The sequence below is a fragment of the Musca autumnalis genome, unplaced genomic scaffold (assembly GCF_047663935.1).
Source record: "Musca autumnalis isolate F117 unplaced genomic scaffold, ASM4766393v1 scaffold_4, whole genome shotgun sequence".
NCBI classification, from domain to species: domain Eukaryota; kingdom Metazoa; phylum Arthropoda; class Insecta; order Diptera; family Muscidae; genus Musca; species Musca autumnalis.
Window position 1 is genome coordinate 98,667,976 of NW_027411977.1, and position 6,000 is coordinate 98,673,975.

Here is a 6,000-nt window from a genome sequence, read left to right on the forward strand (position 1 = left end):
CCAAGGAATTGATTTTAAATCTTGTTTTTTCTATCTATCCAGCAAATAAAGTCATTACCAAATAATGGGTGTTTATAGTAATTTTTGGTTGTCGTAACTATTTATAAAACCTCCAACTAACCCATTATTTTAACAAACACCAGAATAACTGGTTATTTTATGGCCACTAGAAGTCGAAAAATAAGCTAAAAAAACATATGTTCTACTTTTAGAACGGTTGAGATGGAATTGGTTTTTAATTTCAACACACTTCCTATTTTGATTTTATTTCACTGTGCTCTCTGCTGGATTTGATTATGCGAACTTCTGCTTTGTAGAGGAACACACTACACACTGTGCTACTCGTACGAACATTGCGGGTTGTTTAAACGCTTACATGTGCACCACCAACTGTTTTTTTACACTGTTAATAAAAAACTCGCGTTACGATGCACATAGGTCGTAAATGCGAATTCCTTGGCCAAAAGTCAATTTTTGAAAATCTTCTTTTCGGTTGTTTTTTTTTTTGCAATATAGAAGTAAACACTCCAAAACAACAAACACAAAGATTGTTTATTCTAAATTTGCATTTACCGTTGGACGAGAAGTTGTCAAAGTTGAGATTTATTTACTGTGTTATTAATGGAGTTGAGTATGCAGTGTTGTGTGATAATTTTGGGCTATGAGGTCGCAATAAGAACATTTTAAAGAAAGACAAAAGTTAGTAGTTTCATTTTCCAAACAGAAGAGAAGAGATATTCGGTCTAAGAAAAAATTTTCAACATATTTCTGGAAACCTCTTAAATTGTTAACTTTTTTTTCAATTTTAAAATTGTTCTGGACCGAAATAATTTTAATCGCTAGTCGTCGATGTTTAAAAAAAAATTAAAATTAGTATGATGTGTGTACATGAATTAAAAACTCATTTCAAAATTAGATTTTCTGTGATAAATAAATCATAATTTTTTCATCTTACATCTAATTCCGAAATATTTGATGTTTAGCTGGTACAGACTTATGTCTAGGACACACAATTTTGAACAATCTGGAAAATTTTAGTTTAGACATACAATGGAATCACCCTGTTTAATGTAGTTTAACGGTTTTGTGAACATTTTTGGTAAAAATTATTCTAAATTAATATTGTGTGACGGTAATTATAAATAAAAATAAATTTCAATACAAAACAAAGGTCATAGAAATAGTTTTGGTCAGAAAAAATGGATTTGGAAACATAATGCGATGGTGATCATTGAACACACAACTCTAGGATTTGTAGTTGGACACACATGCTCTGTGTCACTTCAATCAATAATTAGCAAGCAGTGAAGTAAGTAGTTTTACCCTGTTACCTTACTTTAAAATATTTAACATAATGTCTAACGGATCCGAATTTTTGTTGATATGTTACAGCTACAAAATATCGTGAATCCTATTTAAGTAGACGGATGTAGTAGGTCCGACACCAAATCCAAATTTTCTCCGGGTTCGGTTCTCATTGAGCTAAATATAGATTCGAGCTGCCCTCAGTGATACTAGTGAAGTGGGAAAAAGTTTTTTTCCACCATAGTATCGAGTATAAGAGGGGAACTAGGAAACTATCTGTGTCGCCAGGCGTCGTTTGAGTTTTTTTGGAAAGTCTGACAGTTTTTAGCCTAAGCGTACTCAGGACAGTTTGACATGCGACCATGTGTTGGGATGTTTACAGTCACTTGAAAAAAAATACTTTGCAAAAAATGGAATTTTTTTGTGAACATTTTCGTCTTATAGTTTTTCACAATTTTCGATGTGGATAACCACGGCAAAGAGTGCATCGATCAAACTAAATCTGTGTATGTCTATAAAGGACCATCCTACAGCAAAATGAAAAACTGGTTCAATGAATTCATTCGTTGTCGACACTCGCCAAAATCGAAGGTCGTGAGGGTCGCTCAAAATCGGACGTTGTGTCAGAACAAATAAAGCCTTGCGTGAACGGATACTGCAAGATCGCCATGTAATATATTGTGAGATAGAGGCACCCTTGGGCATTTCTTCCACCAACTAACATTTGATATTGCATGGACACATGACCGCAAAAATGGATTTTTCTCTCTAGATTCAGCAAAACTGGTCAATCGCTCAAACAAAAAAAGGCTCTTGTGGATTGGAGCCAAAAATCGCGCTGGTTCAAACGACATTTATAAGATCGTTACAGACGACGAATCTTGGATCTAGCTTAGGAGCCCGTAACAAAACAGGAATTGACGGTTCGGGTCTTCGCAAGCGAACCAAATTCAACGAAAGTTGTTCATGGAAGAAGACCTTCGAAGCAAATGGTTGTCTGTTTCTCCGGGAAAACTGACCATGTGGCGACTATAAGGCTTGAGAAAAGTAGGGCGGTTAATTCTGAGTGTTACACTACAAATTGGTTTGCCTGAAGTCTTGGAGAAATTCGAAAAACGAACAAGAAAAGACGAATCGTTCTGCATCATGACAATGCAAGCTCTCGCACATTGATTAAAACCAGCGCCTGTTTGACCGGACAAAACGTGGAATTAATGGGCCATGCGCCGTACGGACCTGACTGGAGATCCAATGACTTCATTTGATTCCAGCACATCAAGAAAAAAGGCGTGGTCAACGATTTTTTTCGCCAGAAGATGCTGTAAAATCCAAATTAGCCACTGTAAACAACCCAACACATGGTCGTATGTCAAACTGTCCTGAGTACCCTTAAGCTAAAAAGTGTCAAACTTTCCAAAAAAAAATGTTAGAGGACGCCTGGCGACACTGTGTGTTGCGTAGGCCAAAAAGTTTTCTAGTGCCTCTCATATCAGGTTTTTTTCAGTTTGTAACAAATTAAAATAATCATTTGCGATCCTATATTCTTGATCACGGCAGAATTTTGTGTACAACTATATATATACATATGTCCGTCCATCTGTGGTAATCGATTTAGCATCCAAGCCAATTGAGATATGACGCCAAAAATTTTGCACTGATGCGTCTTTCGTTTGCAGGCACAAAAATGGGCTATATCGGTACCTCCCGATTTAAGTCTTTTTTGTTCTGGCCGAATAAGCTATAATGTAGCATTTAGGGTTCCAAGTGGTCAGGCAACTTCTCCATCAAAGATTGTAAATATAAGTCCACGTTTTGGAATAGCTTATTTTGAACAGAACCTCCTGTTTTCAGGTATGAGTTGTAATCGACCTTTTCGGCTCTAATTGGTTGTATTTTTGGCGACATAGGCTTTTTGGTATGTCGCCCATTTAGCGGTACCGCCCGATTTCGTGTATTCATATGTTTTATCGACATTTTCGCACCGTCTAACATTTTGGCATTAGCCATAATTTGGCATTTAGGGTTCTCAATGGTCGCACAACTTCCCCACCAAAAATTGGGGACATAGGTCCACGTTTCGACATAGAGCTTATATAACGGTACCGCTCGACTTCTTTGTAGTTTGTAATTTTTATTGACAGTTTTGGCCCAAATTGGTTGTTTTATGGGATTAAGGGTTGAAAGTGGTCAAAAAATTTATCCACTGAAAATTATGGACATTTTTCACGTTTTAGAATAGCCCTCATATAATTGTACAGTTTGGCCTAAATTGGATGTAATATGGCCTTTTGTGGTCCAAAGGGGACAAACGACTTCTCCAACACACCAAGCACTGCTATGTCTGCTTGCGCAAATACCCAGGTTTCGGAACCATATCAGTGTTTTGTAAAGCGTTTTTTTGAAGGGATGTGACTTTGTTTTTAAACTGCTCACTTAAGCCAAAATAGCACCTGCTGACCAATATAATTCTTCTTTTTATTTCACAACTGATGTTGTTTGTTGTGTTTACGGCGGTGTAGAGGTAGACGAAGTCTTTTACTACCTCAAAATTATAGGAACCAACATCAACAGTTGGTCCGATCTCTATGGATGCTTGGTCTTCTCGCCGTTTACCGCCAGACCAACTTTAGCAGATTCTCTTTCGACTTTTGCAAAATGTATCAGTTACTTCCTGTACCGATCGACCTATGATGTATGATGTATGATATGGCTGTTTGTATATGTATGTATATTGTGCCACATCTTCAATTTGCTTAGTACTACTAAAGACAATTTTAACATAATACGCTTCTGTTTAAACCCGTAATTATTCTCTTTAATCTGGGGCCTAATTCTCGCATACGTGATGGAGTTATTTCGATCGATATTTTCAGTATTTGGATTACGGCATCCGTTATCGAACACACGAGTGAAATCTTGGGAGTTTTTGCCCGCCAAACATTTGTTGTCGAAATTATTATTTTTGTGGTGTAAAACGAACTTTAATGGAAGATTTTGCAATAAAACTAAACAAAATCACATATTAATGCCTTTTTTAAATAAAATTAAAAGAAAAATAGACAAAAAGGGACTGTTTCTTAAAAATTAAAAATATATTTTCCAATGCCAGAATGCGATTTTCATATTTTTACATCGCTCGATAACAAATGCGAGAATGAGGCCCCTGGAATATTATGCATTCCATCAGTGTAATGGCTCTTCTTCCTATATATTTTGGACACCAACTTAGCCTGGTGGAAGCAAGCACCCAATATTTAAAGTGGTTAGTGTCTAAGTTTTTAAGAACTGCTTACTTAGTCCCAAAAACCAATGTTTCACAGTGGAAATTAAATTTTTCCGAGAATTGATCCAAACATATTCTCCTTTCAAATGTTGGCATTTATGGGGAGTTCATGGACAGGAGGCCGTTTTATGCTCTTTCTTGGCAATCGGCCATGGTAGCAGATTATATGAAGGTTTAAAAATGTTCCATTTATCCGAATTGACATAATCATTCATCCAATATGGCGAATATGCTGAAATAATGTTTTGGTCCACGTATATCCTACTTTGTAAGAAGTTCGTACAATTAACACAAAATCCACACAGGGTATTTTTGACTAATATTGCCTTAGTTTTTCAGGCATTTAAAATATCCGTGCAAGTGGTACAGTATTATGTAAGAAATGTCATTCCAATTCAACAATACTAAGCAGGTTTCATATTATTGGTTTTATAATGAATCGCGCTGCACTCTATATATGGACTTCATCCGAAGATTTTGACTTGTTAAGGTCGTTAGTATAGTGTCTTGAGATGTATCGTCCCCCGTTTTATTAATGCTAAAAAAGAATTGAAGAAAATAACATTTAGTACTAAAAAAAATATTTAATACAGAAATCGCAAGAAAATATTTGTCCTACAAAGTTAACTTCTGTTGCAGGAGGTGTGTTGTGTTACTAAATTACTCTATTCAAATACACAATATATGTATACTATTTTGTATTGAAATGAATGCATTCAAAGCCCTTTTTATTCGATTTTGCATTGTTTATTTCAAGATTTAAACATTAATTTATATCTATTATTTAAAATAATATTATATTTTAATTTTTCAAAATATTGTATATTATAAGTATAAAATATACCTTAAAATGTACAATATTTTTAGCATCGTTTTGACCTCTACAGTTCTTATATTCCAATAAATAACAAACTGAAAGGAGTTGTGTAATTTTACATGGAATAGCCCATATATCAAAATAAAAAATAAATAAATTAAAATAAAATTAATGAAAAAAAAAAATTATTTCAAAATTCACCTTGTGTTCTTACTGTATTGTACAAGAATTTTGTGTTGTGCTTTTTTTCTATTTAGATGTAAAATATAAAAGAGAAACAATTAAATAATATATAAGAATAATGCTAGGTGTGAGTGTAATGAAAAAAACTATATAACAAAACTCTATAATATATAAACAGTGAAAAAAACCTTACACACAAATTTGATTTAAGCTCTATTCAGGTTTATTTTATACTCAGTTTCTTTTCAAACTAATTCTTACAAATGTGTATTTTATTTCACTGATTTAGTTAAGCTACAATGTCTAAGTATAGTTTTTAGATTTATATTAAAAAACACAATGATTTTTACCGCTTTAATGCTTGCAATTTATGGCATGAAAAATACAAAAAAAAGTAAAAAATATTTAAAAC